This window comes from Lampetra fluviatilis, chromosome 57 (genome assembly GCF_964198595.1).
Source record: "Lampetra fluviatilis chromosome 57, kcLamFluv1.1, whole genome shotgun sequence".
NCBI classification, from domain to species: Eukaryota; Metazoa; Chordata; class Hyperoartia; order Petromyzontiformes; family Petromyzontidae; genus Lampetra; species Lampetra fluviatilis.
Window position 1 is genome coordinate 196,283 of NC_136331.1, and position 23,718 is coordinate 220,000.

The following is a 23,718-nucleotide window of genomic DNA, read 5'->3' on the forward strand; positions in this document are numbered from 1 at the left end:
CACCCACCGACTCACCCACCGACTCACCCACCGACTCACCCACCGACTCACCCACCGACTCACCCAGTTAATCACCCACTACGTGGAGTCCTCACCTCTTCCAGTATTGTGAGATATTCTTCCTCCCAGCGGTATCTTCACAACAACGCCCGGTGGGGTGGGCAAGCCTCTCAACGAGCCGGGCGAGCGGGGCAACAGCCTGGTCATGTTGGGTTCATAGCGCAGTGCGGCACACGCATACACACAAGCAGACCACACACATATGAACACAATAACATTGGGAGCCACTCACGCGATAGGGATGGGCCGCGTGGTCCACTCCAGCTCGATGTACGGCTTGTCCGGATACAATGTTAACTACCTCGTCTGGTATACAGGAGGTTTTCGGTTAGATCCCAACCCTGACATCTGTATATTTGGAGTTTGCATGTTCTCTCCGTGGTCAAGAGGATTTTTATTCTGGTCCTCTAGATTTTCCCTACACATTTAGAAACAGGCATTTAGAGTAGTTGGCTGCTATAAATTTCCACATAAGGCACGTTGTTGACCTATCATTTGTGGCCAGGTCACTTCTAAAAAACAGAGCTATGTTACTCAGTGAGATGGTTGAGATACAAGTGATGAGCCTGTGTGTGAGTGGTTGAGTGAGTGAGTGAGTGGTTGAATTAATGATTGAATAACTGATTGGTTGAGTGAGTGGCTGAGTGAGTGAGTGAATGGTTGAGTGAGTGAGTGGCTGAATAGTGGTTGAGTGAGGAAGTGGTTGATGGAGCGATTGTTTCAATGAGCGAGCGAGTGGTTGAGTGAGCGAGTGAGTGGTTCAGTGAGTGAGTGGTTGAGTGAGTGAATGGGTGGCTGAATAACTGAGTTATTGAGTGAGTGGTTGAGTGAGTGGTTGAGTGAATTAGTGAGTGGTTGAATGAGTATTTGAATGAGTGAGTGTTTGAGCGAATGAGTTAGTGTTTGAGCACATGAGTGTGTGGTTGAATGAGTGGATGAGTGAGCAGTTGCATGAGTGTCTGAGTGAATGAGTGGTTGAGTGAGTGGTTGAGTTAATGACCGAGTGAGTGATTGATTGGTTGAGTGAATGAATGGTTGAGTGAGTGAGTAGTTGAGCGAGTGGTTTAAGTTAGTGGTTGAGTGAGTGAGTGGCTGAGTGAGTGAGTGGCTGAATGAGTGAGTGGCTGAGTGAGTAAGTGGTTGAGTGAGTGGTTCAAGTTGAGTGAGTGAGTGGCTGTATGAGTGGCTGTATGAGCGAGTGACTGAGTGAGCGAGTGACTGAGTGAGCGAGTGGCCGGCGCGCACCTTGGCTGCGTTGTCCAGGGTGTCCCGCTGGTGCCGCCCCACTGTGTTGCTGTACTCCGTCAGGGTGAGAGCGGCGGTGCCGCGCAAGCAGCTGCTCCAGCGACTGGGCCATCTTGCCCAGCTCCTCCTGGCGAGTACGCAGCATACCCTGGAGCTCCCGTCACATGGTGCTGGCAATCTGAGACACCCGCCTGTAGCACACACGCAGAAGAGATATGGGAATGGATTAGGGTGACCCGGGTGACGAGATGTTCACTGCTTCGCCCGGTGTTCAGGATGTTGTAGGTTTTATCCAAACCCTGATGCTTACATGAGGAGTTGCGTGATTTTTTCTTCGGATCCTCTGGTTTTGCCCTCCACATTTATAAATATGCATTGACAGTATTTGGCTTATTTACATTTCATCGTGATAAGCCACTTCATTGGGCTATCATTTGTGGCAAGGTAATTTCTGAAAAAGAGCTATATAGCTCAGTGGGCCTTACCTGGTAAAATAAAATAGGCGAGTGGGTAGGTGAGTGAGTGGATAGGGAAGTGGGTATGTTAGTGGAAAGGTCAGCGAGTGGGTAGATGAGCGAGTAGGTAGGTGGTTGAGTTAGTGAGTGGTTGAGTTAATAATTGAGTGATTGTTTGAGTGAGTGGCAGAGTGAGTGAGTGGTTGAGTGATTGAGTGAGTGGTTGAGTGAGTGGTTGAATGAGTGGTTGAGTGAGAGAATAACTGAGTGAGTGAGCGGCTGAGTGGTTGAGTGAGTCATTGAGCGATTGTGTGGCTGAGTGAGTCTTCTTCTTCCTAGCGTTGTTCCCGCTGTGGCGCAGGGTCTGCTTTTCGGCATTGTCTTCTCCATTTGGCTCGGTCCAGGGCATCTTCAGGGGATGCGTTGACCGTCTTCATGTCTTCCTTTATTCGGTCCATCCATCGCTTCTTCGGACGCCCGCGTGGACGGCGGCCCTCTGCCTCAATACGCAAGGCAGTCTTGGCCACTGATGACTCTTCACTTCGCATCACGTGGCCGTACCACCGAAGCCTTGCCTCAAGCATCTTGTCCGCAATGGGGGCCACACCAAGTCGCTTCCGAACGTCTTCGTTCCTGACACGATCCCATCGAGTGAGCCCGAGGCTCCATCTGAGCATCCTCATCTCCATGGTGTGGAGAGCTTGTTCGTGTACAGTTGTGGCTGGCCAGCACTCGGATCCATAGAGTGCCACCGGTTGGACGATGGTCTTGTATATTTTTCCCTTCAGCCTATCCGGAATTTTCCGATCACAGAGGACTCCGGTGACTTGCCTCCATTTCATCCACGCCGCATTGACTCGTGACCTCACATCAGTCGTGATGCTACCATCTGAGCTGATGGTGGAGCCCAGGTACTTAAAGTCCGTCACTTTCTTCAGATCTTCTCCGTCAATACTGATGGTGCCATCGGTTTGGGGGCCACACTCCATATACTCCGTCTTTTTGATGTTGAACCTCATCCCGTTTTCGTCCAAACGTTCCTTCCACAGGCGCGTTTGTCTTTCCACTTCTCCTCTCTCTTCATCTGAGAGGAGGACGTCATCCGCGTAGAGAATTGACCATGGAAGGGGCGTGTGCAGGTCGGCAGTGATCGTGTCCATGCACAGGATAAACAGGAGTGGTGACAGGGCCGATCCTTGGTGCACTCCAACGCTGATGGGAAATGGCGGTGATATGCCCACTGCACACCTGACTGCACTGGTGACGTTCTTGTATAGGAGTTGCACCCAATGCACGTAGGTTTCAGGGACTCCATGGGATCGAAGCGAGTGCCAGATGAGGTCGTGGGGGACCCTGTCAAATGCCTTTTCAAGGTCGAGGAACGACACGTGCACAGCTTGGTTCTTCTCTCTGTGCCTCTCCAGCAGGAGCCTCGCCGCGAATATGGCGTCCGTAGTGCCACATCCTTTGACGAAGCCGCATTGGTTGGGTGATAGGGTGATGATGTTTCTAATCCTCGTGTCCAAAACTCGCTCAAAGATCTTCATCGCATGACACAGGAGCCGGATTGGCCTGTAATTCGAGCATTCTGCCACGTCCCCTATACCCTTCCAAATTGGAACCGTCGTGCTGGTCGACCAGGCTTCTGGGACCTCACTGGTGCTCGTGATGGTGTTGAAGAGCTGGGTAAGGAGGGCAGCACCCTGCCTGCCAAGGATCTTCCAGGCCTCAGCAGGGATATCGTCCGGGCCAGTCGCTTTCCCATTCTTCATTCTCCTGATAGCTTGTTCCACTTCGGTGATGGTGATAGGTGAAACCGGACCGAGGACGTGTTCAGCGCTAATAATCGGTGGGTGGGGAAATTCCTGGTTGCAGATTCCAGAGAAGTAGTCGCTCCAGCGTTGAAGGATGGCGGGCGGGTCTCTGAGAGCGCTGTGATTCTCATCCTTTATGCATTTGACCTGACCAATATCCTGAGTCGAACGATGGCGTGCCTCTGCCAGTCGATAGATCTTATTGGCACCTTCTGGGGTGTCCAGTTCGACATACAGTTGGTCGTATTGAGCTAATTTCACCGCTGCAACTACTCGCTTTGCTGCCGATTTGCAGTTTCTGTATTGTTGGTAATCCAGATCTGCGAGCGTTTGGCGCCACTTCTTGAAAGCTAGCTTCTTCTCTTTCACTGCTAGCTGAACTTCTTCGTTCCACCACCATATTTGCTTGTCAATGAAGTGTTTTCCCGGCTTAGTTAGCCCCAGTGCTTCCATTGCTGCTGTGCACAGTTGGCCGGCGAGATCTTCCCAAATCGCATTCGCTGGTCGGTTGGTGTTCACGTCAATCTGATTAAAGGCGACTCTCAGCTGATCCTTGCATTCCTTCATCCGCCGAAAGAGTGGCTGAGTGAGTGAGAGCATGATGGCTGAGGGAGTGAGAGAGTGATGGCTGAGTGAGCGAGAGAGTGATGGTTGAGTGGTTGAGTAAGTAATTGAGTGAGTGGTTGAGTGAGTGAGTGGGTGGGTGGTTGAATGATTGGTTGAGTGAGTGGTTGAGTGAGCGAATATCTGAGTGAGTGAGCAGCTGAGTGGTTGAGCGAGTCGTTGAGTGAGTCTGTGGCTGAATGAGTTTGTGGCTAAGTGAGTGAATGGCTGAATGAATCACAGCTATGATAAAAATGGACATCAGCATATAAGTGGTCTTGTTTTCACTCACTAAATGAAGTTTAAAATAAAATTGTACACTCACAGGATCGAGTTAAAGATGACAGCGAATCGGAGTGAACTGAATCGCGGCTATGATGAAATTTGGCATTAGTGTAATAAAGGACTCGATCCTGGGTCTTTCTCCGTTGTCCTTTATTCGGGTTCTTACACTTTTCCCACACGGCCCTCGCTCAGAGCTCTCCCCTTGGCAGCTCCATAGCTGCTCTCGCTCCCGTAGCCTCCACACCTCTGCAGCTCCGCTGCAGATCCCCTGTGCAGTCCTCCGGCTGCCCTCACTGCAGCTCCACCGCTGCCCTCACTGCAGCTCCACCGCTGCCCGTCGTTCCTCCGCGCATGGTCACCGCTGGCCGAAGGTGCCAAGTCTTACTCCCCCGTGTGTGTGGCGATCTCGCCACTCCTCGACCTCCGCCCTGCGTGGCCTCACTCTAACTCTGTCTCCCACACTCCCCCGTCTCTTCCGGTATCTCTCCCTTAAGACCTCACCCCTCTCTCACACGTGACCTAACTCCCCCCCCCCATGACGTCATATCCGCGAAGCCGTTTACGCCCGCATTACACCACCCTCCCCCGTAGAGAAAATCCAGCCGACCTCGGCTGAACAATAACGAGACAAGTAATGCGAGCGAACACAACCATCACACATTCAAGGACAACGAAGCATACAATAAATATAACAACAACAAAACACAACAGTAAAATTTAACGAAATGTAAGGGACTTTGAGCGCGTTCGGGTCGCCGGTCCGTCCCGGACGGGCGGCGGCCCTCCTGCAGACCGGGAACGTGACGGGGTTTTAGGAGCGACAGGATGAAGTCCTCCTGTCGCTATTGGAGGCCCGTCAACGTCCCGGTCCCGTGTCCCTGAAGGCCCAGCGTCGGAGGTGCGTCGCGATCGTGTCTGCGACGGGGTCGGAAGGGCGGCGGGGCTCGGAGTCCCCGCAGCCGTGGTAGGCACACCCCGAGCAGAGTCTCCTGTCTCCAGCAATGTCACGGCCGGCTTGTCTGTAAAAGGCACGACAGGCGCTCTTGCAAGGTCAACAGGCACAGGCAAGGATGAGTCGGCAGCCACAGACCCCGGCAAGGCAACATCGGGAGATGACGCATCGTCTCGAGGAGCCACATATGGTTTCAAGCGCGACGCGTGAACGAACCAACGCCGAGATCCAAACCGAACACGCGCAGACTGTGGGTTGGGAACCTCGATGAGGCGGACCGGCCCTTGCCATGGTTTGTGTAATTTAGGAGAGGTACCTGGCCGCACCTGCGGGCAATGGAGCCAGGCCATGTCCCCCACCTTCCAGGAACACTCCCCCTTCGAGCGTCGAGCACACCGCTCGTTCCGGGCCTGGGCTTTGGCAGTAGCCATGCGGGCCCCCTCCCGTGCCTCAGTAACCCGGCGAACGGTATCCCGAATGTAATCAGGAAGAGGCTTAGCAAGTCCCCTCACTCCAGTTCCCAACTGCACATCCATTGGCGGCACGTTCTCGCGACCGTACATAAGGAAAAACGGCGAATATCCTGTAGCCGCATGCGGCGTCATTCGGTATGCCGAAAGTACCCCAGGGATATGCAAATCCCAATCCGATTGTTTTTCACTCACGGTGTGACACAACATTGCGGACAATGTCCGATTCAGCCGTTCGACCATACCATCCGTTTGCGGATGGTAGGGAGATGTCCGTATCTTTTTAGTTCCAAGAGCCGCGCACACCTCCCTCGACGATGGGCCCCCCCGTCCACGCCGTGACTTGCTTCCAACGGCGCAGGTTGAACTGGGCATCAAGACATTTAGCGGCCGCCCGGGACGTAAGCTTTTCGTGGCCACACACCGGCATAGGAATCCCCAAATCCCGGGACAGCTCGAGCATCTTACCCAAGATGAGAAGTTCGAGCAGGTCAGGCTCCGTCTCCGGGTATGCAGCCATGGCCAACTCCAATACCGCACCCCTGTATGCCACCGGCGACTCCTTGGGTGCTCGCTGACGTTGAACAAACCGGCGATGAGCATCATCCGGTGGCTCATATGCATCTGCCATCTCGTCGAAAACTCCTCTCAATGTTTTATTCTTCTCTGCCTTTATGGAGCGGAAGAATCTCACCGACTCGTCATCGAGAAGAGTCGGTAAAACCTCCAATGCCTCAGCGTCCGTCCACCTTGCTGAGCATACCGCCGCCAGAAATCTGCAGGCGAAAGCACTCCAATCGCCCCCGATGGAGAATTCTTTGACGGTCGTGAGATGACGACTGCGACTCCTTGTTGCACCGTCCTCAGCCGATGACTCACCAGGCGGCATATTCAAAATGGCGTCGCATCGCAACGTGTTCAATATGGCGGCCTCTCGCCGCGGAGAGCGCAAGATGGCGGCTTCCCGCCGTTCTTCTCCTGCCACGCCGAAGATGGCGTCTTCTTGCCGCGTGGCCAATGGCGCCGACAGCGGAGGCAAGGCAGCGACCTGCGGACCTCCATCGGCTCTCCCCAACGCCGTCCTCGGCGTGACGAGCTCGCACAATTGCGCGAGCACGATTTTCAGCGTCTCCAGCTGCGCCGCCATCTGCCTCCATCGCCAATCCGCGTCCTCTGGTGCAGACGGGTCCACCGACGCGGCGACATCTTGGACTCCCGGACCCGCACTTGTTCCCGCACGGATCTCCTCCTCCATCGCAGGCAGGTCGACCGCCCGAGGAAGGTCGTCGTCGTCGGATGATGTAGCAGATGATGGCGCAGGAATATTCTTTCTTTTGAGCTGTTTTGACATGCCGTTTCACTTCTGACACCAGTGTAATAAAGGACTCGATCCTGGGTCTGTCTCCGTTGTCCTTTAATCGGGTTCTTACACTTTTCCCACACGGCCCTCGCTCAGAGCTTTACCCTTGGCAGCTCCATAGCTGCTCTCGCTCCCGTAGCCTCCACACCTCTGCAGCTCCACTGCAGATCCCCTGTGCAGTCCTCCGGCTGCCCTCACTGCAGCTCCACCGCTGCCCTCACTGCAGCTCCACCGCTGCCCGTCGTTCCTCCGCGCTTGGTCACCGCTGGCCGACGGTGCCAACTCTTACTCCCCCGTGTGTGTGGCGATCTCGCCACTCCTCGACCTCCGCCCTGCGTGGCCTCACTCTAACTCTGTCTCCCACACTCCCCCGTCTCTTCCGGTATCTCTCCCTTAAGACCTCACCCCTCTCTCACACGTGACCTAACTCCCCCCCCCCCCATGACGTCATATCCGCGAAGCCGTTTACGCCCGCATTACACCAGCATAATATTGATTTATAAGTATACAAAAGGACTTTTTGCAGAGCGATTTAACACAAAAGTCTGACTACATGAAAAAATTAAGATAAAAAGTACATACAAATCGGGCATCAATACCGTTGCTTTGTATGATCTGTGAAACGCAGAGGATTTTAGATTAAATCAGACATTTTGAGCTTCCTGCCGGATCGACTGAGTGGAATCAATACAATTAGTCTCGATTTATGATCAACAAAAACCATATATGGGAAAATCTCTGATCGGTGATTTTGATTGCATCGTATTGCAGCGCCCCTTTGATGATGTTATAAAGCATTTGCCCCAACAGTATGTTAAAGGCTACAGGGGGGTCTTTGTGTGCGAGTAGCTCACAGATCCCTGAGAGATCTGGACACTGTCCGATCATCAGCAAGCTCCTCAGGCAGGCGAGACTGCGTTGGCTGTTGTCTGTGCATTATGAGGTGATAAATACCCCACGCAGAGGAGTCTGCTTACAGGACAGATAAGAGGTTCTTCACTGACCGTGCCCCGTGTCACCTGAACGTTAAATGGGGTCCCAGTATATCAATGTCCATCGCTGAATCACCTTTCACCATCACCACGCGTCCATTAAGGCCAATGCGACGAGGCCATAAATAGACGCCGTGTTATAACGGGGGGGGGGGGGGGGGGGGTGGGGAGCAGGACAAACGTCTTACTCCGTGACATCACAACACCCTGCACACAGCCATCGTGGCTGATTAGGGTGCGCATCGTTCACGAATATGTGGTTTAAGTGGTTGAGAGTAGATTTTGGTGTAAATTGATCACGATGCATTGCGTAGCCTGCATTTAAAATGTTATGCGTGGGTGTGTGAGCAGATATGAGTGGGTGAGTGCGTCAGTAAGCTGGTAGGTGAGTATGTGGGTGGATGGAGGGGGCTGGGCGGGCACGGCATGGGTTGGAGTGGAGGTGGACTGATGCGGTACGGAAGGATGTGGAGCTGAGTGGGCTTTGCCGACGACTGGTACCAGCGGTGTCGGGATCGGCCTCTGCGGGGGAGGCTCGTGAACGACGCTTCTACTGGGCAGTTGGAGACAGTCGGCCTCCAACAAAAACGGAGGAGTGACGCTCACAACAACGAGCGGAACACCGGATGATAAATATGCAGCAATTTGGCACAGTACGGGGTACAAGTGGTGCATCTGCCAGTCATCTCAGTCAGCCAACCCATGGCACCTGGGTCTGTTCCAGGACCTCCGGTCAGCGAGCCTTTGACACTTCACGTGGCTTCAAAGTGCACATGGCCTGGCACAGGTGCCGTGGTGACGTCACTGTCACTTATTGGCGCATGGCGACGGTCGATAACGCAGCGGTGGTTGTGAGAAATGCCATTTTGAGGGGGGGGGGGGCGCCAACCCTGACCATCTGTGAACCTCACGTCGCCTCACAGCCACCACAGTGGCCACAGGGAGTTCTAGATGGGTGCGAGGGGCTGGTAACCCCCCTCTACCTTCAACTAAATCACCACACATTCACATGCGAGTCCTTGGGTCTCTCTGCGAGTCGATGGATCTGTGTGGTGAGTCTATGGGTCTCTGTGAGAGTCCGTGGGTCTCTGTGAGGCGAGTCTGTAGCGTGGAAACGCGTATGCACACACCGCCTGTCCACTTACCTGCAGTTACGGCCAGAGGTCTGTAGGGGGGGGCAGCCTGTACAAGGGGATAGAGAGAGAGCCTGGATTCCCCCTCCCTTACCCCAGGTGAGGGGCTGGGGGGGGGCGTTCCAGGATCCACTGGAAGATTCCAAAAAGGGGGCGATACCGGGGGCGGAGAGTCCCTGCGGTTCTCTGGTCGGTTCGAGGCAGTGCTACGAAGATGAAGACTAGCTAGGCTAGGACCCTGGAACCCGGGACCCGACATCCTTGTAAGGGCCGGGGCCGAGCGCGGACCAGTGGCCCGGACCAGTGGCCCGGACCCGTACCTTGGCTGGGTCGGGTCAGAGTAGCCTCCCTAGCTAGGACCCTGGGACCCCAAGCCCGACGTCCTTGTAAGGGCCGGGCCGAGCTTGGACCAGTGGTCGGGACCCGTACCTTGGCTGGGTTGGGTCAGTTAGCCTTCCTTAGGGCACAGATAGCCGGAGGGCTGAGAGCCAGATTACCCAGTGCGAGTGCACACTAAACCGGAGGCTGTACCTCCCTAGATAGTGGGAGTTAAGGGAGTTCTGTATTGTAGTTGCCTCTAACAGACGTCCCCAGTCTCCGTGGAACCCACTACAAGTCTATGTGTCTCTGTTTTGTGAGTCTATAGGGCTCTGTGCGAGTCTGTTTGAGTTGGTGGTTCTCTGTGTGATGAGTCTATGCGTTTTTTTATGACTCTATGGGTGTCTAGGTGGTGATTCTATGGGTCTCTGTTTGGTGAGTCTATGGGTCTCTCTGTGAGTCTATAGGTATCTGGGCGAGTACATGGATCTCTCTGCGAGTCTGTGGGTCTCTGTGGGGTGAGTCTATGCGTCTCTGTCTGATGAGTCTATGGGTCTATGTGGTGAAGTCACGTAGGTAAAAATTTAAAATTAATGAAAGTAAAATAAAAATAAAATAAAAATCACGACGTTTCGGAGGCAACACAAGCTTCCGTCTTCAGGTGGAACCGTCACAGCACGATAGCTGTATCAAGTGAGAGAAATTCCAAGAACACAGTATTTGTATATATACTGGTTGAGGGTGAGAGGAGCCAAGGTAGGCCCTGAATATTATTTTTGTGAGGTTCGGTGCCTCTGAAGCACGCTGTTAGGAATGGGCCTTTTTTCTCTTCTTGGTTCTTTCGGTAAAGTCACGTAGAAGGGAAGTGATAAAATAATAAAAATAAAACATAATAAAATCAAATAATTCTCACGACGTTCCGGCTACAACGCAAGCAGCCATCTTCAGGTGAAGAATGAGACACTGCCAAGCTAGCAGCTTGTATATAAGCTGAGTTGGAGGTGGAAGAAGAAGAGAGCCTTAACAAAAAAATCTGCATATCAAGAGGAATTTAGCATATTCATGGGAAATGCGTAGGAGGTGGGTGGGGGGGTTTCAAAGTAATATTATGCCCATGCATTATGCAGGATCAGCAGCACCAAGGGAGGGTGCAGGGAGTAGCATTAACAAAGGAAAGGAATGTTAATAGTATGTAGCTGCAGTTACTAAACAACCACGTAGAAAACTAAAGTATAAACTACATAAAAAACTAAAGTATAAACTGCATAGCACCATCAGTATATTTACTGTACTCTACAATAAGCTGAGTTACTAACAGCAAGTAATACATTACAATTCTACGTCGTAAAAATTATATAATATGCTTCCATCTAAACTGTATTCTCTTACATCACACGAGCATACACCGTACTGCCATAGATAAACCCAAATGCGTAGGAGGTGGGCGGGGGGGTTTCAAAGTAATATTATGCCCATGCATTATGCAGGATCAGCAGCACCAAGGGAGGGTGCAGGGAGTAGCATTAACAAAGGAAAGGAATGTTAATAGTATGTAGCTGCAGTTACTAAACAACCACGTAGAAAACTAAAGTATAAACTACATAAAAAACTAAAGTATAAACTGCATAGCACCATCAGTATATTTACTGTACTCTACAATAAGCTGAGTTACTAACAGCAAGTAATACATTACAATTCTACGTTGTAAAAATGATATAATATGCTTCCATCTAAACTTTATTCTCTTACATCACACGAGCATACACCGTACTGCAATAGATAAACCCAACATTAAATTATATACTGTCTTGCTATAAACCACACTATACCTTATACATTTTCATATAACACTATGTATTATTCTACCCACCCTAATGTGTATCACACTGCTATATGTTTACTATACAATTACGATACTATATATTACTTTGTACATTGTATTAAGCATATAAATGTTATACTATTTGTTATTATACACTATACCATTGACCGTCGTGTCAATAGGTGAGTCGTGGGGGGAAAAAACTTGCAGCGGAGCAAAGAATCCATTCCCTGCGAAGAATACAATGCCAGTGAGTGGAAAGCGGTCTGAAAGTCACCGTAAACGTGAACACAATCAGTTAAGATCCGAAATGGTTTATTACGTCCTTCCAATTGTTGTATCTATGCCCTGTTTTCCGTTATTAATATCAAGAATAATTACAAAAAATATATATTTCTCTTTTTATTATATCTATATATACCTTTTAATTAAATAATGAAAACAACCCACTACAAGCACACCAGGAGTCTGTGAAACGGCCATTAAACTGGTGGGAGGTCGGTCACAAAAAGGTCATAGACATCCAGATGGACAAAAAGATGTATGGACTGACAAAGATGGTTAACCAACAAACAATAATATTTTTATTATTAGTATATGTTTCCTTCCTACACGACCTTCCAAAAACTAAAGAGTACGAATTCCAGGAATCTTAAGTGGAAACATACTTACATTTAACCTCAGGACATTAAAATATAACTCAGAATAAAACACCAATCTCTGGAGAATTAAACTTGGCGAAGCCCCAAAATAATAATGTGACGAGGATCATTACGAATATTCATTAAACATAGACGAATGATAACCACGATACTAAGACCGAAGGAACTCATAAAATATAATTCAAGAATAAATGTAACACACAGGACCACATAAATGTATTACAAACATCTCCTCAGCCACCTTTGTCTTCCAGCGGGGTCTGGCAAGCAAGGAGGGAGCAAAAAGGTCACAGGGGGGAATCGGTGCCTGACATTCCAAAGATATCTGTTTTTTTAAATATTCTGTTTGTTTTCTCTCGCAAGAGACGCGGAGAGAGGAGAGGGTGCTCACTTCGAGTTAAACACGGCCGTCTTTGTCTCCCCGCAGCACAAACAGATGGCCCATGAATGCTTGGAGGGTTAGGAAAGGTCGCGAGGAGGAGTCGCGGGGGTGTCTGCTTCTTCTCACTCTGTGTTGTTTGTTTTCTCTCGCAAGAGACGCGGAGAGAGGAGAGGGTGCTCACGTTGAGTTAAACACGGCCGTCTTTGTCTCCCCGCAGCACGGACAGCAAGATTTGCACACGCGAGCAATAACATTCCCCACCCCTACTTCCAGAATGGTTACACAGCTGTGTTTACTAATAAACACGCACACGACACACGAAACACACGTAAACACATGGACGCAGATGTGTTCAAACCACAGAAGATATATGACGGCCTTCAAACAACTCGGGAAGACTGAGTGGATTTTCCAAATATAAGCCGGGGAAAAATCCATTCAACTCAGATCGTCAAGGGCTTCGGCCCCCACCACAGATCTCCAGGGCTTCGGCTCCATCTCTTCTCGTCGCCGCCAACGAAGAAGCTTTTCGTCATCCAGAAGGACGAGGTTCACGGGGTGCCGAGGCGCATCGCCTGCCGCAAACGAGTACACGAGACTCAACCCCCTTGCCGTGTCACCACGCCGAGGTGCTTCGCCTGCCGCACACGAGTGTACGAGCCCAGCTCCCTTGCCGTGTCGCCACGCCGAGGTGCATCGCCTACCGCACACGAGTGTACGAGCCCAGCTCCCTTGCCGTGTCGCCACGCCGAGGTGCATCGCCTGACCACGCAAACGAGCGCGGCCGCGCCGTCAGTCATCGTACGGGGTCAGCCGAGGGAGGAGTCGGAAAGCAAGCCGCTCACCGCAGCCGCGCAAGCCAAGAGGGTCCTGCTCCGAAAGTCGTTCGTACCCACAACTTCCCCCACCAATAGACCCACACACACACACGCATCGACGCCCCACTCACCTGTGAGACTATCCTATCTAGTTCACCCTTACCATCGTATCAACCCTAGTCAATTATCAGAAGACTGATTATCAACCACATGAACCATCAGCTGGCCATGAGGAATCGCGGCCCATCGAGTGATTAAGAGTCCGTCGGTTATAAGAGTGAGGTTATTTTCCTTGCCTTTTTCTTTTTGTCCTGTTCATCGCATAGGCGATCAATATATTCATCGAGGCAAACTCAAACTCTCGGAATCCTCATTACGAATCGGCCCATATATAGAGAGAGAATATCTTGTCAAATCGGTTTTCTTTGTCAGAGAATCTCGCCGAGGAATTAATCAAAGCAGAGCCGATATTCTCTCTCACAAACGCATCCACCCACCCTTGTCTCAAACATTTCGTTAAAAGGATATTATACTTGCCGATGAATCTATTGACATATACTTTCGCCTCTGGGATATAATCAGTTACTTTTATTGCCTTCATACAAATCGTCGCATGTCTGTTTTAAAACTCCGCCCGTCGCCGGTTGTGCTCGATACATGGGGGAACTACTGAGATGTCTGGTGGGAAAGTAGAATTACGGTTGTTAGAAGTGCTTTTAGTCATTCAATTTCGTAAATACATAACCTTGCCAATGAATAAATGCTTTTAGTCATTCAATTTCGTTAAATGCATAATATCGCCAATGAACAAATGTTTTTAGTCATTCATATTAGGTAATTGCATAATCTCGTAAATGCATAAGTTTTGTCATTCATATTAGTTCATTGCATAATCTTGCTCATGAATTATTGACGCATGTTTGACCTGCATGATAGAATGTCACATGCTTGTTTAGAATAAAATTGCTTAACACCAACTGTTCGAGTGCTTCTTTCCAAGTCCATGCAAAACTATCTTATTCTTGATAACTGTATCCTGCGATGAGATATGAACATGGAGACCTAAAATATCATAACACACACTAAGATAATCGGTAAACGTTTAATCGATGATAATCGTATTATCCTGATTGATATAACAATGGATAAACGAAGCTAAGCCTAATTATCATAACTGCTCACAGTAACATAATCGCAAGCATCCGCATAAATTACTACGATTATCTGATTGTCTTTTCCGAGACTAAGGTGCTCTGCAAGCCTCCTGGCTACCATCAAAGGTTTGTACACGAGGCCATCCAAATATACAAACACAGACATAATTTCAACCGTGATGATGGGTACAAACTTAGTAATCATTGGAAAGATGTTATTAATCATGCAAAAAAGATTTAACTTCCCATATTTGGAGCATTCCTGGCAGCGATTTCAGCCGCACCACCCCTACATAATAATAGGCTCAGTCAACCATTCTGCACAACAAAGACTCATTTCTTGGCAGCGAGTTAAGCCGCACCACGTCTACATAATAATAGGCTCAGTCAATCATTCTACACAACAAAGACTCATTTCCTGGCAGCGATTTCAGCCGCATCATCTCTACATAACAAAAAGGCTCAGTCCCTTTTACACGCACCTTTACATCATCCGCACCTAGTTTACACAACAAAGGCCCATTCCTAACAGCGTGCTTCAGCCACACCGAACCTCACAAAAATAATATTCAGGGCCTACCTTGGCTCCTCCCACCCTCAACCAGTATATATACAAATACTGTGTTCTTGGAATTTCTCTCACTTGATACAGCTATCGTGCTGTGACGGTTCCACCTGAAGACGGAAGCTTGTGTTGCCTCCGAAACGTCGTGATTTTTATTTTTATTTTACTTTTATTAATTTTAATTTTTTACCTACGTGACTTTACCGAAAAAAAACCTAAGAATGAATCCTTGCAGTCACGAAAGCTTCAAATCTAGAATCTATGTGGTGAGTCTATGGGTCTCTGTGGTGAGTCTATGTGTTTGTGTGGTGAGTCCATAGACCTCTGCGAGTCTTACTCTGCGAGTCCGTGGGTGTGTTTGAGTCTGTGGTTCTGTGTGATGAGTCTATGCGCCTTTGTGTAAGTCTATGGGTCTCTGTGTGGTAATCATATGGGTCTCTGTGTGGCGAGTCTGTGGGTCTCTATGTGAGTATGGGTACGATTGAGTCTATGGGTATCTGTCTGGTGAGTCTATGTGTCTCTCTGTGGTGAGTCTATGTCTCTGTTTGGTGAGTCTATAGGGCTCTGTTTGAGTCTGTGGATCTCTGTCTGATGAGTCTATGGGTCTCTGTGGTGAGTCTATGGTTCTCTGTGCAAGTCTGAGGGTCTGTGCGTGGTGAGTGTATAGGTCTATGTGTGATTACTCTATGGGTCTCTATGTGATGGATATGTGGTGCACATATCCTGGCACAAGTGCCGTGGTGTCGTCACCACCACTTAGTGGAGAATGCTCCTCCCCCTGCTCCTGCTTGTTGTTGTGCTCGGGAAGGAGAGACAAAACTAGACTAAAATCTCAACGATTTTCATTTTACCAAGTAAGGTCCACTGAGCTAAACATCTCATTTTATTACACGCTTTTATTTAACTGACTGTTGTTGTCGTATCCTCAAATCGTGTAACTCAATTTTAACCCACTTCCCAATGTGGTTTGACTGCAAACTTTGTATACTTATGTCATACTGATGACAAAACTAGATTACATCAAAAAAAGTATTTTTAAACATTCATTTTTATATGTTATGATTCGGCTTGGGTCTAATTGTCCACGCTCAACTGACGTTGGCTGTAAATCACCACGGTCCCTTACGTTATGGCAAGCCTCGGGGCAACTTCCTGGAGTCGTGGAGTTCTGCCATTACTCGTACGGTACATTTCATTAAAGCGAGTTTAAAAAAAAAGTACTTTTAAATATTACTTATTCAGAAGCGACTTGGCACCAATGACAGCTCAACGAAGTGGTTCATCATCACGTGTAAATTACAGCAGCCAAATACTTTAAACGAATATTCATATTCTTGGTTCTTTCGGTAAAGTCAAGTAAATAGAAAACCAAAAAATAAAAATATATATTAATAAAATAAATATAATAAATTGCTTTTATTATTTTCAATATATCTTATTTTGTATTTTAATAAAAAAATATATTGAAAACAAATATTTTTTTTCTATTTACGTGACTTTACCGAAAGAACCAAGAATATGAATTCCTGCAGTCAAGTCAAAACTTTAAACGAATGTTTCTAAATGTGGAGGGAAGACCCGGAGGACCCGGAGGACCCGGAGAAAAATCCACGCGACCACGGGGAGAGACACAGACACGCAAACTCCAAATATACAGCAGGCATCAAGGTCGGGATCGAACCCAAACTCCTGTATACCAGGAGAGGAAGTTAGGGGGGAAAGCAGAGACAGCGAGAGGGGGGAGAATTAGTCAAACTCACACTCAATATTACTCACTAACCATGATACACTTACCATGATACCATCATACTCACGAATTCACCATCATACTCACACACAAGCCCACACACATCAACAGTCGCCATTCACCACTACGTGGTGGTGACGTCACCACAATAACTCAGGTGCCATGGTTTGACGGCTGTGCCAGGCTAAGTGCAGGAGAAGGTCACGGGCCAGACTCAGGTGCCATGGGTTGACTGCTCTGCCTGGCTCGGTACAAGAGGAGGGCTAGACCCTGGTGCTATGGGTTAACTCGTGTGCCACCACCTGCACAACCACCACAATAACAACCACACAATTATAATCATAACAATAACCACGACCAACAACTATAACCACAACTATAATTTAACCACAACTATAATGTAACCACAACTATAATCCCCATCAGCCACACGGCCGTCTGGGAGTGCCTCTCAGCAGCAGCAGCAGCAGGGCCGAGCTCTGCTTGAAGCAGCGCCGTGAACTCAGCAGAACGTGACGGCTGTGGGCCAGGCGCCTCCTCTGTCTCCCCCCACCGCCGCTGCCACTGCTGATGTGGACACACCGCGCGAGGTTCTCACCTTCAGGCTGAGTCAACGTAGAGGAGGCCCAGCGAGCTGCCGCTTCAGAAGCTTTCGCGAGCCACTGACGGTGGCCATGAGCGGGAATTCAAATCAGCCGCTCGCCACCCACAATCCACAGCGCGCGCCGCCTCCACTCGGCCAAGGCCTAAGCGGAAGTAGCAGCGGGGGGAGGGGGGTGGGACATGGGGGGTGAGGGGGCGGGTCGCGAGGGGGAGGGGCATGGGCGGGGGTTGCCAGGAAGGGGGGAAAGGGGGGTGGGGTCGCGACGGCGGGACATGGGGGCAAAAGGGGGGTCACGATGATGGGGAGGACGGGGGCATGGGGGGAGTCGCGAGTGGGGGGCATGGGGGGGTCACGAGGGGGGCAGGAGCGGGCATGAGGTGGGTCACGAGGCTGGGCATGGTGTTAGTCACCAGGGGGGGCTGGGGGGGGGCAAGGGGGTCGCGAGGGGGAGGGTAGGGGGGCATGGGGTTTGAGGGGGGGCAAGGGGGGCACAGGGGGCATGAGGGGGCCGCGAGGGGGAGGGCGGGGGGCAAAGGGGGGTCACGAAGGGGAGGGGCAGGGGGGGCATGGGGGGGGTCGCGAGGGGGCGCGCGGTGGTCATGGGGGGGTCGCGAGAGGGGGCATGGTGGGAGTCACGAGAGGGGGGGGCTGGGGGGGCATGAAGAGGGAGTCGTGAGGGAGGGGCATGGGGAGGCATGGTTGGAGTTGTGAGGGGGAAGGGGCAGGGGGCAGGGGGGGTCGCGTGGGGGAGGGTAGGGGGGCATTGCGGGTTGAGGGGGAGCATGGGGGGGCAAGGGGGGTCGCCAGGGGATGGTGGGGCGGCATGGGGGGTCACGAGGGAGGGCGCAGGAGTGGCAGGAGGGGCATGAGGGGGACCGCGAGGGGGAGGGTGGGGGGGCATGGGGGGTCAGGAAGGGAAGGGGCAGGGGGGGCATGAGGGGGGTCGTGAGGAGGGGCATGGGGGGGTTGCGAGGGGGCGCGCGGGGGTCATGGGGGGTCACGAGGGGGGCAGGAGGGGGAATGGGGGGGTCGCGAGGGGGGGCATGGTGGGAGTCACGAGGGGGGGCTGGGGGGGCGTGGGGAGGGAGTCGTGAGAAAGGGACATGGGGGGTTGTGAGGGGGAGGGGCAGGGGGCAAGGGGGGTCACGAAGGGGGGGGGGGGTAGGGGGGCATGGGGGATTATGGGGGAGCAATGGGGGGCAAGGGTGGTCGCGAGGGGGGGGCGGGGGGTCACGATGGTGGGGGGAGCGGGGGGGGCAGGGGCGGTATGAGGGGGCTGGAAATAACAGCTGACATGGAAACATCACAGTCAGTTAATACTTTACCTGGTTAATAACGTCATTCCAATGATTGTTCAGTTTGTACCCATCCTCTCGGTTGAAGTGTGTTTGTGTTTATATATCTGGATGGCTTCATAAACAAATCTTTGAAGGTAGCCGGTAGGTTTGCAGAGTACCTCCGTCTTGGAAAAATCAATTTCGTGCCCTCGTCGAGGAGGCCGCTCTCCTATCTTACAGTTACATGCTAATTTTTCACATTAACATCACTAGCCCCGACCACTTCTTTATGACCCTTGAGCTACACCCATTGCAAACCTTTTACAACAGTCTGCCTCAGCAGCAGACCATGCTTTCCCACCTGATGACGGACGCTTGTGTTGCGCCCGAAACATCGTTATTTATTATATTTTATACCTACGTGACTTTACCGAAAGATCTAAAGAGTATGATGATGGTTACGATAATCGAGATGGTGACAAGATGTTAAATACCTCGCCTAGTATACAAGAGGCTGTGGGTTCGATCCAGACCCTGATGCCTGTATATTGGGAGTTTGCAGGTCTCTCTCGCCGTGGTCGCATGGATTTTACTGCAGGTCCTCCGGTTTTTCCCTCCACATTTAAAAACATGCATTTAAAGTATTTGTCTGGTATAAATTTACACTCAATAAGCTACTTCATTGGGCTATAAATTGTGGCCAGGTCACTTCTAAATAAGAGCTATGTAGCTCAGTTGGCCTTACCTGGTCGAATAACATTTTCACATTTTAGTTAAATCGGCTCCCTTAAATAGTAATTTTTTTTTTATGTCTGAAAAAACAATGATTTACATAAATAATGTCAGTGTCATCTTCTTGGTTCTTTCGGTAAAGTCACGAAAAAGGGAAGTAATAAAATAATAAAAATAAAACATAATAAAATAATTCTCACGACGTTTCGGCCACAACACAAGCAGCCGTCCTCAGGTGAAGACCAGGTCTGTCGGGGAGACAGCGTCTGAATGAAACACCACCACGCTTGGAGTGTATATTTAAGCTGGGTTGGAAGGGGGGAAGGGCGCCTTGACAAAAGAATTTGCATAGCAAGAGGAATTTAGCATATTTATGGGAAATGCAGGTATGTGATTAGTACTACTTGTGAAATTCGTAGTAGGTGGGCGGGGGGTTTCAAAGTCATATTATGCCCGTGCATCATGCAGGATTAGCAGCATCCAAGGGAGGGGATACGGGTAGCATTAATAAAGGGAAGTAATGTTAATAGTATGTAGCTGCAGTAACTAAACAACCACGTAAAAAACTAAAGTATAAACTACATAGTATCATCAGTATACTAAACATACTCTCCAATAAGCTGAGCTACTAACAGTAAGTAATAAATGACAATTCTACGTCGCAAAAAATATAATATGCTTCCAGCTAAACTGCTAACATCAGCAGTGAATGTTTTCTGAACTGGTCCTGAACCCTCGCTTCAACAACTCTAGCCAGCGTGAAGTATGGTCAAGCAGCGCCCATAACTGAGACATAATAGAAGGGCCCTTCTTCAACCAGCAGTGGATTAACAAGGGGCTGTAAATAATTGTATACCACACTCATGAAACACGGGATATCAAACAATAACATCGTTTTTAATAGTTTTTCGAGTTCCTTTGTTGTTGTGTGGTATGCACGTGACGGTAAACTGGAGTACCTGAAGAAACCCCTACAGATGAAGGAGATAACACTCAAAGTTCCATAGCAACAAACTGCACTGCCTAGGCTGTAAGGTGTCCATCGCATGGTTGATTTAATGGGTGGTTGAATTATTGGGTGGTTGAGTGATGGGTGGGTGAGTTGTTGAGTGAGTGGGGTGAGTGAATGAGATGATGAGTGAGTGGTTGAGTGATTGCGTGGGTAGTAGGTGAGTGGGTGAGTTAGGGATTGGGTGAGTGGGTGATTGGGTGGGTTGTTGAGTGAGTGTATGGGTTGAGTGAGTGGGGTGAGTGAATGAGACAGTGAGTGAGTGGTTGAGTGATTGTGTGGGTAGTGGGTGGTGAGCGGGTGGGTGAGTTGGTCGGTTGTTGAGTGAGGTGAGTGAATGGGTAGGTGATTGAGTGTATGGGTGGGTGGGTGAGTGGGTCAGTTAGTGGTTTGGTAAAGTGAGTTAGTGCGTTAGTGAGTAAGTGGGTGGGTAGGCGAGTGTGTGAGTGAGCTAGTGGCTACATGATTGAGCGGGTGGCTGGCTGGCTGAATGCGGGAGAAGATGGGTGGGTGAGGTAGTGGGTGAGTAAGTGGGTGGGTGAGTGAGTTAGTGATCAGGTGTGTAGTTTGGTGAGTGAGTGGGTGGGTTGGTGAATAGGTGGGTAAGTGAGTGAGTGGTTAAGTGAATGAGTGGTTGGGTGGGTAGGTTGTTGAGTGAGTCGGGTCGGTGGGTGGGCAGGTGAGTGAGTCGGTCAGGGAGTGGGTGGGTTAGACATGGAGGAAGTGGCTGGGTGAGTTAGTGGGTGGGTTTACACATGCGTCGGTTGGTATTTGGGTAAGTGATGTGAGTGAGTAGGTGAATGAGTAAGTGAACGTTACAAAGCTGTCCCTAAAGAGCTGCATGAGGCTCCAGAGCCGCAGGTTGCCCTGGTCTCGGGAGAAGAGACGGGTTGTAGGGAAGGAGCGGAAGCAGGTAAGTGAGGATGACTGCTTGATGATCACTCACCTTTGGGTGCCACTCCAATGCCCGGCTCGGCCCTCGTCCTCCACCCGTGTCCCACCCATCTCAACCTCCACCACCTGATCCTTCCCACAAGACTTCCCTGCCATGTGCTATTCCCAACCTTCAAGTTGCTTACCCTATTCTCCACTCTACGCACGTTTCCCATCCCTCACAGCATCAATACCCATTCACAGTTACCGCGTGTAATTGAGATGATGGAACGTTATAAATCGCTAAGCTTTAAAGCGACAGTAATTGAAGCTGTTAACAATTAATGCAAGAACTCTGCCTCCCTAATTATTTTCTCTGACGATGGCCCCACCCATAACGGAAAATCACGAACAACTCCAAGCAGCAGAAACAACATGTTCCATGCAATTATTTCTAGATTTGAAGCTTTCGTGACTGCAAGGATTCATACTCTTTGGTTTTTTCGGTAAAGTCACGTAGGTAACAGTTCCACCTGAAGACGGAAGCTTGTGTTGCCTCCGAAACGTCGTGATTTAATTTAGTTGTTTTCATTTTTTTTACCTACGTGACTTTACCGAAAAAAACAAAGGGTATGAATCCATGCAATTATGTTCCATGCAATTAGAATTGATTATCTTTACTATAGGCGAGCGGTGGCAGAGCGGTTCTCGTACTGCACTACTGAACATGCCGAGCTAAGCAGGCAGTTGCGGCTGCAAATAACCCTGGGTAGCCTATAAAAGATTGTTGGTGCAAGTCTTGTTACCTTTTTAAGGCCCACACAGCGGACGGGGAGTCGTGTGGCAAACACCAGGCCCGGCTGCCTTTGTCTCCCCAGTGCTGGTATTTCCACACCATACCGGGTACTCATTTAAGGCTGCGACGACCTGAGCGCAATGCCATTGCTGTTCCAGTAATTTACCTTCGTTCGGTTTGTCGCGCCTTCTCCCTGCACTTTTGCCCCCTCGCCGCTCGATTGCTTGGGAGATTTTTTTTACCGAATCGGACAGCATTGTTTTTTCTGTCAGTGCGAGGGGCTGTGTTGATGTAAAATACATTCATTTGAGGCCTTCTACTTTTCATTACAAAGATTCGACTGAAATGAACCCAGCAGGACGCGCGCATCTCATTCGGAATACGAGGAATTGACTAAATATATCAACTGGAGTCTAGCCATGTGAGAAGACTCATGTGGGTTTATGAACCGGTCTGTGCAGACTATTGCTTGCTATCCCCTCTTAAAGCTTTGGGGGATTTCCTCTGAGTACGTCGGAAACATGCGTTTATAGTATACTAGCGGAAGCACCCGGCGTTGCCCGGGTGAAAAATATATTTCTTAAAAACCTTAAATATATATACACAGATACTAAGGTATTGTCAAAGCCCAGTAGGCCGTTTGTACATTTCTCCACCAACAAATATATAAGAGACTTGCACAAGTCCAAAAAGTTGTAGAAAGTGTGGGGTAAATAGTTGATGTAAAAGGTTTCCGAAAATTGTGGCCCCCCCCCCCCCTCAAAATAATATCTTTACCCCTCGTAGGTATATATACCTACACACCCTACATACAACAGAGAAAATAGTATCTATTGACTCTGTAGTAGTATCTACTGAATGTACCGTAATATCTACTGAGCCAGTAGTATCTACTGACTGTACCGTAGTATCTACTGAGCCAGTAGTATCTACTGACTGTACCGTAGTATCTACTGAGCCAGTAGAATCTACTGACTGTACCGTAGTATCTACTGGGCCAGTAGTATCTACTGACTGTACCGTAGTATCTACTGCGCCAGTAGTATCTACTGACTGTACCGTAGTATCTACTGCGCCAGTAGTATCTACTGACTGTACCGTAGTATCTACTGAGCCAGTAGTATCTACTGACTGTACCGTAGTATTTAGTGACTGTAGTAATTACTGACCATAGTAGTATTTACTGGGCCTACAGTAGTATCTACCGACTATATAGTGTAAAAAAGAGTAAAAAAAGAAAGTAAAAAAAAGTAAAAAAACGTTTTTACTGATAGACCCCATCAAATGGGAGAAATTGGCGGGGATTGCTCTCTTGTGTTTCATGGGGCATCGTTTCTCTCGCACCGAATTCCCTCGGGCTGGCAAAACGCTCATTTCAGTGTTGCCAAATAGCGTACGAATGCCACGAGACTTCCGCAGGCTTTTCCAGCAGATTTGCACGTGTGTAGGGGTGTTAGAGAGAGAGCCGTTATGCATGGCAGCTTATGGGAAACAAACACAGTGGGCGGGGCTACGTGAGTGCACGGGGGGGGGGTGCTCTCAACGACGTCCGCACCAGGCAACCCGGGGCCCCACCCCTCAGCGGGGGTG